Genomic DNA, 15942 nt, shown 5'->3' on the forward strand with positions numbered 1-15942 from the left:
CATTGTACAACAATTTGTTAAAATGAAAGTTGATTTTTCCGTCTCTAGAACAGACTGGTCCATTGGCCAACTGTATATATACAGTACATGGAACAGCACGGGGGCACAGCAACTTTTAACTCAACACTTTGTACAAAAGGATAATGCAATTGAATATTTACCCACAATGCCACTGAATGCTCCTCCAGCTCTCCACAGCCCTATTAGTTTATTTCAGAATATAATCTACATGAATGGCTATTCACCAATTGAAAAACTTTGAAATTATCAACATAACTCTTTCTCTGCCGTGTAGACTTCAGCAAACATAATGGCAAAAATGAAAGTCTTCCTAATGTAGAAGGTATTTAATGCTTTAAAACCAGAATTAAGAGGCCTGCCTGTTTTGCATGTTCAAATTTATTGCTCTAAAGAACTAATAGGCTAGTCTTGCTAGGGTTATGTGCTGTGTGTGGAATGAAGTATGTATTACAATACCTTCTATTTTCAGAAAACTTTCTATTGAATTTTTTGTATTAAGAAGGCATTTTGCTCAATGACAATAATGGTCAATCTAGTTGTGATGGAACTGCAGTCATCTAATCTCTGAGTTTAAGAAGTGAGACCAAGGGACTGGATATGTTTTGCTTATGTATATTCTGGACTCTAATAAGGCTCACATGGTAGGCAAATTTCTGCATATTTGTCCAGGGTCCCACAGGATTAAATACCTATTGGTTGGGGAATTCTCCTACTGGCTATGGAAATAACAGGAACTGTAACCTATGCCCTCGGGAATGATGTTTTCCCCTGTTGCAACAGGGATGTTATGGCTGGCTTCTGTTCATGTTTAATAAAATAGGTGTGAGCAGGGCCACCATCAGGGGGGCACAGGGGGTACGATTGTCCCGGGCCCGGGCGTTTTTAGCTTTAAAGGGGGCCCGGCCGTGCTAGAGTTTCCTTAGCTCTGGCCCCCTTTCATAAAGCCCGAGCCCTGTCTTCAGTCGTGTCCTCCGCTATGTGCCGCGGCTCTCTGCTACATCTTCGCTTTTATAAGGTTGCGCCCCGTGCGTGTGACGTCAGTACGCACGGGCGCAACCTTATAAAAGGAAAGATGTAGCAGAGAGCCGCGGCACATAGCGGAGGACACGACTAAAGACACAGAAGTAGGTGGGAGCCGCGGCACATAGAATAATAGGGAATTATTCCTATTAGCAAGCACTGAAGTCTCCAAATCTTTATTGTACTGTAATATTTTGTCTAAAAAGGCCAGTATGGTTTTAGAATTCCTTCTGCTCTGAACATTTGACTCTCTATTGCTTATTAGACATGCTAACAGGACCAACCAATCACAAGCCTTTCTGATGAGTAAGGGAAGAGCCAATCCAATATGCAATATTAGCTCTTCGCCTGATACAGGTTTTCACTGTAATATTTAGTAATATTGTATCACGGGAGCTGGAGGCCGCTGGGGGGAGGGAAGGGGGAAATGGAAGGTGCTTGGGGGCCCTGGGGGAAGCTGAAGGATAATTGGGGGGGGCCCTGGGGGAAGCTGAAAGATACTTGGGGGGGCCCTGGGGGAAGCTGAAGGATTCTTTGGGGGGGCCCTGGGGGAAGCTGAAGGATGCTTGTGGGGGGGCCCTGGGAGAAGCTGAATGATGCTTGAGGGTGGGGGCCTGGGGGAAGCTGAAGGATGCTTGGGGGGGGCCCTGCGGGAAGCTGAAGGATGCTTGGGGGGGGTCCTGGGGGTAGCTGAAGGATGCTGGGGGTACCCTGGAGGAAGCAGGAGGATGCTGTGGGGGAGCTGGAGGATGCTTGGAGGCCCTGGCGGAAGCTGAAGGATACTTGGGGGGCCCTGGGGGAAGCTGAAGGATGCTTGGGGGGGAGCAGGAGGATGCTTGGAGGGGCCTGGGGGGAAGCAGGAGGATGCTTGGGTGGCCTGGGAAGAAACAGGAGGATGCTGGGGGGGAGCCGAAGGATGCGGAAGGAAGCAGCGGAGAGCAGGCCATAGTATGAGTAATTTGGGGGAGGACCACCAATGTTTTAGGGGGCCCTGGGCTGGCTAGCAATGATTTAGGGGGTACCTGCCCTGGCACCAATGCAAAACGTAACCCCTGGCCACCAATGTTTTAGGGGGCCCGGCTACCAATGTCTGTATGTCTTTTGTATTGATGGGAGGGGTCACTGAGGGAGGGGCCATTGGGGGTGTGGGGGGAGGGGGGGCCTAGAAATTTTTTTTGTGAGGGGCCCCGTGATTTCTGATGGCGGCCCTGGGTGGGAGCATATGACTCTTTTGCTTTGGACCCAGTCTGCTATACAGGGTGGATGCTGCAGAAGTTTGGAGCACAATGTCTCCAATAAAGATGAGTACACTAAAGGAACTAAGCTATTAGTGAAAAGGGCCTCAAGAACGAGATATTCAGTTAGTGACAAAATAGCACTGGTAATAATAAATCTCAGAGTTGTAAGACAGATAGGATAGCTAGAAAGAGCAGTACTTGGCTTCAGGCATAACTGGAGTAGCTTTCCTTGACGATATCTGCCTAAAGTGAAGGGACACCCAGATGACCAGGTTCCAGATAACTAAAGGGCATCTCCAGAAAGTGATTTCAAACCACCCAGTCACATCTCTACAGTGGTAGCTGTGTGTTTGCTCTGCTCAAGAATGCCCTTACACCTACTGTAATCTACCTTATTTGTGACCTTGTTCTATGTGAGTAATGTTCAGCTTTTTCACTAAAATTACTATTGAATAGTTAAGAGCCAGTGACATCTATATTTCCAGATTATGCAGCATATTTTGTGTAGATCAGCAACACCATTCCTTTCCTCCACACCATACAGTGAGGGCCAAGCTAAGATTGAGGGTCCAGTGTAACTGTGCTCTACTCCATAGCCAAAAGTACAGTTTGGGGCCAAGGATGGGTTACAATTGTATCCCATGTTTTGCTTATTACTAACTTCTCTACTCTATAAATCTTTATTTAAAACCTGGGATATGTTTAGTCCAGACTCAAATCTTGTCTCTAACATTTCTTTGTCCCCAACATAACCTGACAGGACTGCAGACGCAAACCATAGCTAATTGGTGCATTTGTTCCAAAGAAAAGCTGCAGTGTTTTAATTAAAAACGATAGTATCCATTTAATCACTGCTTTATTTAATGTATCAGCCAGTCAATGGACAAGGAGTTAGATCTTCAGCTACATTTACATTTGCAAACAACATAGGTGCTTTGTAAGGTCCATGCAATGAAGAATGCAGGCTTACACAAGCAGAACCTAATTTGATAAAAAGTTCTGCTTGAATTGTGCCCTGTAACGATTAAATTAAGCTCAGGACAGGAGGTTAAGAGAAAAAACATGTTTTTCCAGCAGAGTGCACAGCTAGAGCAAAGATTCTATAGAAGCCAGCAATGTCATCTCTTCACTGTAGGGAGTTGATAAGAACTGAGCATGCTCAATTAGTCAAGAGCCTAAGAGAGGGGGACGAGTGGGTTAGAAGAGGAGAATGAACCTTAAGTGATTAAGGCGATGCTGCAGCCTTACTAATAACCTGATTGAACTACAGGAGTTACAGGTATTTAAAGATTTCAAAGAGACTCTTTACTGATTAAATATTTTTTGTAGGGGGCTTTATATATTTTTTAATTTAATTTTAAATGTTACATGCACCACTAGCTATAAAGCACTTAAGCAAGCAGGATGCAAAGAAAAAAAAAACCCCACCTTCAAAACGGTAAATACCCTGGGTACATATAGGCTGAGGAATTCAAGCAAAAATGGATACAACAGATTAACTCATACCCCATCTAAGACCTGGTTGTTCTTTGCAAGGGGTAATTGAAACTTTGGATATCATGGGTATGTTGTGTGAGCTAGATTATAATTTATCACATTACTTCATCCTAATTGGGAAGAGACAGGTTTTCATTATACACTTTGGGGAAACAAAATATTCAGCTGTAGAGAACTTTTGGTGGGAAAGAGAACACATTGCACCTATGCGCCCTTGAGTCTATCTCATTGTACTAATTATAGTTATGAGTAAACTGTCCCTAAACTTGTGTTTATTTTTTGACCTAAAAACAAAGTTGTGTTAATTTCTCTTTTAAAACATTCAGACTGTTGTTTCCATCACCTTTAAAGCCATTACATTTAATGTAATAAATTTGTTAAATAATTGTTTTTTTATTGGCAAAGCACAGTAACTGGCAGCATAAATTCGAACAAATTATTGGAAAAGTAATGCATTGACTGGAAGACTAAACAGACACTGAAATAAAAACATTTAAGGGCATAACTCCCAGGTTTATGGATTTGATAGCAATGGAGTGGAAAGATTCCCAACATAATGAGAATGACCGTAAATATGTCACACATTTAATGTCATCATATTATTCTGTTTGCATACCCCTCCCTTATCCAACTAATTAACTCATATCAGATATGCTTATTCTTATATGCTTGTAACACTCAAATGTATCTCTTCTCTCCTAATCACAATCCAGATCTCTAGGGTATCTTCTTTTTGTCACCATTGCTGCTTGGATATCCCAGCACTATCTTAAGTGAAAACAAATCAAAGACAGAAATGGTCCTACTTTCCCCGCTTCAACACCCATACCATCCCAGAAATCTCTATTACCTGTACCATGAAAGACTCTAATATCACCCTCTCTCCCCAGTTTGATGTCTTGGGGCTGTCTTTGGTTCTGTCCACTCCTGCTCTTCTCATATCTAAACAACAACTAAATTATGTTACTTTCACCTAAAAATATTTCCAAAATACATTTCTGACATACGGGGCCACAAACAACTCTCCCATCATGTAACTTGGCTGCTGTAATTCTCTGTTACTTGGGTCCCTCTTCAGATATTGTCACTAGTGATGACATTTCGCCAGGCATGGATTTGCTGAAAAATTTCGGAAAATTCGAAAAATTTGCGTGCGTCCAAAAATTGTCGCGGGCGACAAAATATTAGCCGAGCGACGAAATAATAGCCACGGGCGACCATTTTTTTTTGACGCGCGACATTTTCGCCGTTTTGCAAATTTTAAGCTGTTTCGCGAATCTTTTGAAATATTCGCAAATTTTTCGCCGAAGCGAAACGGGACAGATTCGCTCACCGCTAATTGTATCTTTTGTATCTTTTACAATACAATCTTGACCCTTACCTTCTCAGCAGCTGATGACAAATTGTTTTATCTTAGTAATTACCAAACCTCTCATACTTTTCTCTTTACCTACTCCTCAATGCCTCAGTCATTACATTTCACATTTTCACATTCAAGATTTGGTAGAGATGCCCTTCTTCTCTGGAAGTAGGAAAATCACAGTAAAGCACAATTACCACCAAATAATTTAATGGGTGTAGCATGGATACTATTAGTTTGTACCTATAAACTGCATGATTTACCCAGAAGTGACTATATTACTTATACTGGTATTTCACAGCAATAGAGACTGCCTTTCATGGGTGTGTAGTGTCTGTCTATCTGCCACTTAAAGTCTGAAAGTTAAAACCTAGATCTCCTCAACCTTTAAAGGCCTACTTAAACTTCTGTTTTTAGCTTTCCTTTGTATTTATCATAATGATGCTACTTTTTAATTGTCTGCTATTACTTAATGACTTAGCTCTGCATATCCTGCTGATTCCAGCAAGGACAGTTGTTCTTGCGTTGAATGTTCCATGTATACAGTATATTTATTTTTAGGAATTTGTATTAAATTCATAATAATCAAATGACTGCTTCTCACCTCGGGATGCTGTCAGTGGAATCAAATGGCATTATAATAAAGGCATTATAATTCTTACCCCCCTTCTTGTAAAATCATTTTTCATAATTTTTTATTGCACAGAGTGAGTTGTAATAAAGTGATTCTTATTTCATGACAGAGGTCCTATGTTTTGCTTGGGTTTCCTAATCTGCAATTGTCTTTTACCTCATTCTACACCAGTTCTTAACCCATGAGCCCATCGCACCAATTAATCTCAGTTTTTGTGGCAGGTCTCTAGCGGTGCGAGTTTTGAGCCTCTGCAGCCTGGAAATTGAAATAGATAGCCAGACTCCCGAGACTCTATTTGTATGCTCAGTTGCTTGTCAGCGGAGTAGTAGCTTTTCTTGGTTTCTAACAACTTCAAGAGATTTGCAGTTCTGCAGAGAATACATTTAATTATACTAAATATAACCTTCCAAATTACCTATTTGCAGAGGAGCGGGGCTTGCTCACATACAGATGGTTAATATTATATATATATATATATATATATATATATATACATTCATAAATCATTTGTATTTGTAAGGTATATGTACAGGTTTTGTTTTGCCCACCTCCCTAGAGCACTTAGTCCTTGTACAGACAAAGTATAAGGTATTACTGATGCTATGTGCTCTTTATTAGCTAAGGTTGACTTTCCCAGCTGTACCCAAAGGAAATCCACCTCTACACTAGCTAAAGCAGTGAAAGTCAACCAGGCTGTTGAGAGACTTTAAGTTACATCATTGCCTCCTTATCTGTTGCCCTCTGAATCTAAGCAATGCTTAGGACCAGTTTTGAGCAGGGCAGAGAAGGCTTGTGTTTTGGGTTATCATTATCAGATGTGTACACTTGGTTTGCAGACATTTGTGGCTGTAATAAAACTTGCAAAGTTTGTAACAAACCAGCACATTTACTGCCCCCTTGTTTAAAAGTATTGGTTACTATGGTTACTAGACATAGGGCAACACTTACAACTTCCCTTACATCAGCTTAATACACTACAAAAGTACAGATCTAATACAGATACACAGCTGTCTCCAGAATCTTACCAGAAAGGAGCCAGTATCAATAACCAGTATGACTGTGGGAGAGAATCGGCAAACACTGGAATAAGCAATTTATATTTGTATGAATCCCTGAAGTTACTACCACTATCAAGCTGGGGTAATTCCAGAGATAAGCTTTACAAGCTAAAATCACAGCAGACTTGCGCCTAATGAGCCATGTGCAGACATTATTTTAACCCCAAATGGCAGAAATGGCATTTTTAGCATAAATGTGTCCAATTGTGCATACACTGTATGACACATAAGGCGACAATTGCATCAGGCACAACTCCCCCTTGTAGCTGCAAAAATGTGAAAAAATGCTGCATTTTGGGTAAAACATTGTGTATGTTGCATTTTGCATTTGCATCAATAAATGACCCTTGTTGAGTTCCTTTTTCCATTTACACCTATACCTAAGTGAATGATAGCTGGTATTGTGGATTCTTTTATAAGTAAAGAACCGCCATGAAAAGAGGTCTACAAAGTCGCGACAGCTCTACAAAATGAAAACGTTTGCCATTAGTAAAATGCAGATCCATTTTACTGTACTATAAGCCTGCCAACATTTAGGCAAAGCAAAGTACTTCTACGTTCAGGAATGATTCTTTAACGCTTCATTCATTTGAAGGAACTAGTAAAGGAATCGTTTTTCAGTGATATAAAGCCAAATTCTCCCTTCAGTATGTAAGTTTCACCATCAGCTGTTGAACTGAGTTTTATTATAAATTGCATGTACTGGCGCAGCACTTTGATAGACTGTTTTGTTTGTGTAACCTCGTATCCCCTCATATACTCAGTGGCAGCTTAAACCCATTCACACGTCTCCCTAAAAACAAATATGTCACAATGTGTGTTGTTTTAGTGTACACAGTCTCAGACAAAGCCATAGCCGAAGGACAAAAGAGCAAATGAAAGAGCAGTTCAGATCAGTAATACAGATGGCATGATTACACAGATGACACACCATGATAACACACAAGACACATCATTTATTTCAAAGGGGGAAATGTGTGTGACTGTGTTAACAAAGTACAATGATTAGGCTGCTTTATCTCTATGTTGTATCTGAATGAAGACAGTTTCATTTTCTTGTTTCTTACTCTTGAATAAATAATATTGCTTAGTGTGTCTGTAACTGGTCTGGGAGGTGTGTATGTGCATTAAACCACATTATTTGGCTTTCAGCTTGGCGACGACACAGGGCTTCAAGCAACGGAAAGTTGTGATGCTTTTATTATTATGCATATACAGGTATAGGACCCATTATCCAGAATGCTCAGGACCAAGGGTATTCCGGATAAGGGGTCTTTCCGTAATTTGGATCTCCATACCTTAAGTCTAAAAAAATCTATAAAACATTAATTAAACCCAATAGGATTGTTTTGCTTCTAATAAGGATTATTTATATCTTAGTTGGGATCAATTACAAGGTTTTGTTTCTACATAGAAAAAGGAAATCAGTTCTGAATTATTTAATTAAAATGGAGTCTATGGGAGATGGGCTTTCCGTAATTCGGAGCTTTCTGGATAACAGGTTTCCGGATAAGGGGTCCAATACCTGTACTATATAAGTCCTATATGCAAATCCAGTAACATATATTTTTTGCACAAAAATACAACTTTTTCACAAAATAAGCCATTGTTTTCACCATTGATTATGCAACAAATCCAAAAGTAAAAATACGCCATCTAAAAGCTGCCGAGATCATGTAGAAGTCAGTGGCAGGTTTCCTTTTTTACAAGTAGATGATCTTTTTTTGCTCCATGGTTTTAGAGTTTTTTGGGTTTTGTTGCTTTCATTTGTGCTAGAAAAATGAGCGTTTTTCACAATTTTTCTGGTCTTTTTTGTTAATGCTTTTTTGAAAGGCTTTTTTTTTTTTCATAAAGTAAGTTTAGTTATGGTTTTAAAAACCTCTAAAACCACAAAAATCTGAATTTTGATAAATCTGCCCCTATGATTTATTAAAGACTAAAGACTAAACGTGGGTCTGAATTCTAGAAATCTGAGTTTACATGTATTTCCTATTTAGGCTGATATCCCATGAGAGATTTAGTCACAAAACAATTGATCTCTTCTATCACGGACAACTAATCTCTCCAAAATGCCTTTCCACCGACAAAAACCGAAGCGATGCGTAGGCCTTTCCACCAGCAATTCATATTGTTGCTAGTAGAAAGGCATTTTGGGGAGGATTAGTCACCTGCTGTAGCCTTAAAGTACATGTAGACCCTCAAAACAAATTAATATAAAAATGTTCAGGGTGCTCTTCTGAGCACTTTTGCAATTTACATAATTTTCTTTCTAGTGTTCAAGATATTAGCAGTTTTTACATTACTGATATAATGCATATGAAACAACAGTGCCAGCAGCCATCAGAATACACGAATTAGCAGAGAAGCAGGGAAGAGTCATCTGGCATATTCACACAACTTGCCTTTTACTGTCTTATTTCTCTATCATCTTTATCCAGTCAGCCTAAATGAGAGTGGAAAAGAATTGCTAATTAGTGATGAGCGAATCTGTCCCATTTCAAAAGATTCGTGAAACGGCAGAAAATTCGCGAAACGTTGAAAATGTCGCACATCAAAAAAAAATTGTCGCCCGTGGCTATTATTTCGTCGCCCGTGGCTATTATTTCGTTGCCAGCGGTTATTATTTTGTCGCACAGCTATTATTTTGTCACCCGCGACTATTATTTTGACGCGGGTGGCAATTTTTGGACGTGCAGCAAATTTTTCCACTGCAAATTTTTTAATCCGTTTCGCGAAACAATCCGCCAATGGCGAAACGCAGAAATTCGCAGCGAATCCATGTCTGCCGAAACATTTCGCCCATCACTATTGCTAATATTTTGAAAATTAGAAAAAAGTAGTTAATGCACATTGCAAACGTGCTCACAAAGCGCCCTGAGCAATTTTACATTAATTTGCTTTGAGGGTTTATCTCCTGTAACACATTCTTGACTGGAAAGTGTGTTGGCAAATTAAATACTAACAGATAGATATGTCAGTTTGTTGTTCTCACCTTTTCAGCTCCTTTATTTTAGAGAACGTCACATGGGACTATAACCTAATTTTTGTATAGCAGCGATGGGTCCAGAATAACTTCACACTTTTTTTTGCATTACTTCTTTTAGAAAGCATTTTGTTTGTTGAACTCTGTTCTGTCTGCACCACATCTAAAGTCCATGCAATCCTCTTATAGAGTTGGCTGCTTAGCATGACGATGGAAGCACCTATCCACTTCACCCCCTTGGTCAAAGCCCGTTGCCACCATTATAGTCACTGAAAAAACATGATAACCAGAACCATAGAAATAAAAGATGTGCCGGTAAAGATACTGACCTCTACCTATTATGGAGTTGATAGACGGCTCAAACTAATTTAATAGCTGTTCATTGTAGGCTGACAAATTCCAGTATTACTCCCGCAATATTTTGTTTCATATATTCTTCCTTTCTCTTGATTGTAGGTTTATTGTAGCATAGCTGGCAATTCCTTATGTTGCCATTTGTAATGAATGTAATCTGTCAGATAAAAGATTGCCCTCATTGAACAGCTCCGTGTGATATACTGGTGATTATAAATAAAGGAGTGTTATCAACACCATGACAAGGGCTTGGCCGCATTCAAAGGCAGGGAAATCTAGAGGCTTCTGTCAGGAAAGGGACAAGCAAATCAGCTAGAACAGAGATCCTTGCACCTAAGGGCTAAGTGAGCAGCTAAGGTTCTTATCATCATGTAGAAGTGAACTACTCATCCATGAAGGCAGTTTGCCGAGACCCTGCTATTGCAAGAACCAATGTCTTATCGCATATTGCTGTGCAGAAATACAGTCTCTCACTTATCCAAAGTCACAGCCGTCCAAGCTAAATATAATCATGCACATAATAATAACAGCATAGTGCAGTCTAGTTAAATATGTATGTAGTGTCATACAGCAAGAAATGAGGGCAGACACACAAGGACGTACAGTAAATCCTACTGTTAAAAATACTGCACAGATTGTAAACATGGGTATGTGTGTCCTCAGCTACCCCTTCTAACAATGTTAGCTCTAGATTTAACCCTGCTCAATACTTAGTCATGAAATGCAGAATTTATAGACTGCCAATAAGATGGTCATACACATAGCTTTTTTAAATATTCGTTTTTTTATATTATTGCTCATGTAGTGTTGCACAGCACTAGCAAGAATTTGCTGTATTGGCAGATGCATTAGTGTGATTTGCCCCGTGACTAGTATTAGATAGTGGAACACATTTCCAGTACTGGAAAACTTTTCATTAATACTGTCATGGGAAAACATGTTTTTTTTCAAAACACATCAGTTAATAGAGCTTCTCCAGCAGAATCCTGCATTGAAATCTGTTTTTCAAAAATGCAAACAGATTTTTTTTATATTTCATTTTGAAATTTCACATGGGGCTAGCCAAATTCTTCATTTCCCAGGGTGCCACAGCCATGTGACTTCTGTCACACTTTACTGCTGAGCTGCAAGTTGGAGTGATATCACCCCCCTCCCTTTCCCCCCAGCAGCCGATCAGCATACTTTAGAAATAAAAGGTATACCATAAAAATCATAACAGAATCCCTTTAAAAAACTTTATTATTGTACAAGCAATTAATTGGTACACTTTCTCATCTGTATACACAACTGAGTCCATTCTGACCAGTTTAACTAACTTTTGGCACATAATATCTATATATAACTATAGTACAGGTATGGGACCTGTTATCCAGAACAGTGAGCAAACCACAGTGAGCAAAGTGCAATATCAAACACAATCCCATGTTTTTTTCCCAAAATGCAGCATTTTCCCCCAGAATTCCTGCACACCGGGGAGTTGAGCCTGACACATTTGCAACCAATTTATGCAATTGCATTTGCACTTCAATGTAAAATGGAAACAATTATGCTGTAGTCCAGCTGGCATCATTTCTGGTGCTGGGCATGAGAGTGAGGTCCCAATATTTTAGTGTGCTGAGCCTTTTGCACTGGAGGTGGTGGTAGCTCCAGGGTTTCTCTACATCCACTCGATATAGAACAGAAGACAGGAAGGCCTAAGTGGTGCCAAGTGCAACTATATGGAAGTGCAAAGAGTACACTTGACGCAAGTACCCTTATTGAATGGGGCTTTATTTGCAATTGACTGTATGGAAATATGCGCTACTGCCACAATTCTTGCAGTCATAAATGACCCCGATTATTTTATGGAGTTATGTACCAGCCCAAGGCAACCACAGCCCCATAGCAGGGAAGAACTGTGCCCCCAAAGATGCCCCCAGTAGCTCCCCATCTTCTTTTCTGCTGATTCCCTGCACATGAGCTTAGGGACTGACTCACAATATGCTGTATATATAGAATATATGTGTCACAATGCAAGGCTGATTAGTAATTAAAGCAGATTTTAATTACACGGCAGCTCTGAAACCAGCGCAACTTGCATCAGAATTTAATAAATAGCCCAGTAGCATCAGCTTATATGGCAAGCAAACCTCATTTTATCCCCCCTTAAAAAGAATAGTTCAATCCACAAAAGCAGAATATCATTACACTCTGCAATGCATTTTAGCTCTTTAAACAACTTCAGCTTGCACTGTATAATGCCTAGCTTTCAGATCAGTCACATGCCCCCATATGTAATAAAAGGTACTAAGTTTGCCCAGGACCAGTAACCCATAGCAACCAATAAGATGTTTGCGTTTAAACAGGTGGCCAGTAAATTCTACCTGCTGATAGGTTGCTCCTAGACAAACTTAGTGCCTATTATAACATAACCCCAATGTATTACATTACATTACATATTACATTACTTATCCGGAAACCCGTTATCCAGAAAGCTCCGAATTACGGAATGCCCATCTCCCATAGACTCCATTTTAATCAAATAATTCAGAATTTTAAAACTGATTTCCTTTATCTATGTAGAAATAAAACAGAACCTTGTAATTGATTCCAACTAAGATATAATTAATCCTTATTGGATGCAAAACAATCCTATTGGGTTTAATTAATGTTTTATTGATTTTTTAGTAGACTTAAGGTATTGAGATCCAAATTACGAAAGACCCCTTATCCGGAATACCCTTGGTCCCGAGCATTCTGGATAATGGGTCCTATACCTGTATTACATTGTTATTGCACCTTTCATCTATTCTGTTCCCATGTCTTCAGCTTTTTATTTTTTGCTTCTTTGTCTCAAACTGATGATAACGTAGGGTGAAATTGCACTAAATAGGAGTGTTTTACCTCTGGGGGGGGGGGGGGGGGTGGTGTTATTGTCATAGCAGGTGGCTTAACAATTCCACGGACCACACTTACCCCTCTTTGAACTATATAAGAAAGTTAGCTAGTAGGAATGATTGGTTCAGGGGAAACAGTCAGATGTGGGTGGGATCCAGATTGAGTCACTCGCATTATGATTAAAGCTGTTATTTACAAATCCTTAGAGTTGGAATAAATTAGACGCATTGCCATTTTTTCTAGTTTTGTTGCACTTGGATACAGGCTCACTCTGACTATTTTCATCTTTCTTCTAAATTATGCAAATAAAGTATTGCAGTGTTAAGGCCACCTCGCACCCCAATGTTGTGAAAAAGTATTTCTTAAAAACATCTTGTCAAATAGTATTGTAATACTGGGAACCGAGTACTAGGTGGCAGTGTTGGTTAAGTTATGTTTTGTGGTTGAAAAGTCAAATCCTGTGGATTACGCTTGCTTTTAAAGTTTATTGCTTTAGGTACAAATACTCAAGATGTACTCTAAATGAATGTAAAACCCCTTTCTGCTAAAAAAAAAACAAGCAAGTGAAGAGTTAAATTGTAAAATAATCATTTTTCTGTAGCAAGTTAAAAGTTTCTTTCCCGGTTTCCATGCGTTGTGCACCTTTGGACTCGCTGCCAAATCAGGGCTAGAATTATATCATTTAAATCTCTACAATAAGAACCATATTTTGCTCAAACAATTGTGAATGTATTTCTCTTTCTTTTTACTGGTGCAAAGACATATGTAACATCAGAAATTCTGGCGTTAGGTTTTATTAAATAAGGGGGGCAAGGTTTGTGTGCCAAGGTGTGCCAAGGGTGATGTGGTCTTTGGATGTGACTAAGCATGATGCTACTGTAGGTATATGATACTTAAAATATACTGACTTAATATACTGAGTTAAAGTTGACCTGTGACCAAGAAATAAAAAGCTATATAATGAAAGTACTTTTTAAATTAATGTGAACCACACATTTCTTTTTTATTAAAACATCTGTGATCATTATAAAACTATTTTTAAAATCCCAGCTGTCGATCATATATTGCCTGCCTCACTTCTTTGCCATAGACATGGGGATGGGGCAGACCATTCCATTCACTTTCCATTCAGCACTTCCTAGATATCACTACACTCCTTACTTTCCCCCTTCCTCCTCACCATCTAATTGTGCAGCCAGTGCATGGGCCTGGGCATCAGATCCCCCATTCTGGCACATACACAAGATTTTGGGTTGATACAAAGCTTGCCTTAATAACAGTGCCTGCAAAATGGTGCCTGCCTGCCTGCTGGCTGTGAGATCAAAGACTGAAGAAAACAAGATTTAAATATTTAATAGTGTAAGTGAAGTTTATTTTACTTGAAAAACAATAGAAAAGAATTTGAATAATTTCGTAGGGTGACGGGTCCTTTTTAACAAATAAAAAAATATATGTAGTAATGACAACGTCATGGTCAATCAGATATACTAGATATACAGGTATTACTAATTGGCAAGGGAAGGCCATAGATTCCCAGATTGCTCTGCAAGGAACGAAGGAGTCGGCCAGGAATGTACGGAGACACAAGGGAAGAGATGTAGTGAGGAGCAGAGGAATGGAGGGCTTTGAAGGTTAAAGTGACACTGACACTAAAAAACGACTCCTCAAAATATGAATGTACATAAAAAGTTGCCTATAGGTCATGTTGATTGATTTTCGCTGAGAGATTTGCTTTTGTAAGTAATTGTTACTTGAAGTTCCTAAACCTGACTGTTTTGCCAACCTGACTGTCCCTTCTCAGCCTGTCAGTTACAGCTTCTAATGCTAACGGCCTCCTGCTGCACTAATATGGCAGCCCCCTTATAGGGGAACATGGGGGATCAGACAGGTAATATAAAAGCATTGGGCAAATACTTTTATGGCAAAAATGAAAGTCATGCAAAGACAATGTTATGATAGATGTAAAAAAAGGTTTAATTTCTGGTGTCAGTATCTCTTTAAGGGAAGGAGTTTGTAAGATATTCTTTGTTTAATAGGAAGCCACGATAAGGACTTTAGTAGGGGAGGGGCCTGGACTCTGGATGAGAGGAGGAGAATTCTGGCAGCAGTATTTAATATAGACTGTATGGGGGGAAAGATGGGAGTTAGGGAGGCCGGTTAGTAGCAGGTTACAGTAGTCAAGTTGGGATAGGATGAGAGCGTGCATGAGCAGTCTAGCTGTTGCAGTAGAAAGAAAGAGAGATAGTAAAGGGGGGGGGGGGTTAGGACCAGGCTTAGGCAGAAAGATCATTAGTTCAGTTTTTGTTAGGTTCAGTTTGAGGTGGCGTTGGGTCATCCAATTGGAGATAGCTAGGAGGTAGTTAGAGATTTGAGTCTCAGTTAATAAAGGGGTCGAAAAATAAATTTGGATATCATCAGCATACAGATGATATATAAAGCCAAATGAACGCATAGGATCTCCTAAAGACAGCGTGTAGAGGGAGAACAATGCCCCAAGTACAGAGCCTTGGGGTACCCCCACATTAAGAGGAACTGGAGATTTTTGTTAGTTAGTGGGATATGTTTCCATTCAGTCACAAGAGTATTTGCCATGTTGGGAACTGATGCTATGGATTAGGCCTGACTCATAGTTGGTGTTCCAATTTATCTACAGGTGTTTGAGGTTAGGGCTCGTTATGGGCCAAACAAGGCTACTTCCATCCAGGGCCAGGACTAGGTGTATAAAGAAGAAGCACCTGCATAGGCCGCAACGATTGGGAGGCGCCAGGCAGGAACCTCTCCTGCCTCTTCTCTTGCCCCCATTGGTTGTCATTACGCTGGGGGACAATGAGTCCCTCCCCCCCCGCGCTCCCGCTTGACGCGAGGGGGAGGGAAGGTGCAGGACTATTCAGTAAATTCTT

This window comes from Xenopus tropicalis, chromosome 4 (assembly GCF_000004195.4).
Source record: "Xenopus tropicalis strain Nigerian chromosome 4, UCB_Xtro_10.0, whole genome shotgun sequence".
NCBI classification, from domain to species: domain Eukaryota; kingdom Metazoa; phylum Chordata; class Amphibia; order Anura; family Pipidae; genus Xenopus; species Xenopus tropicalis.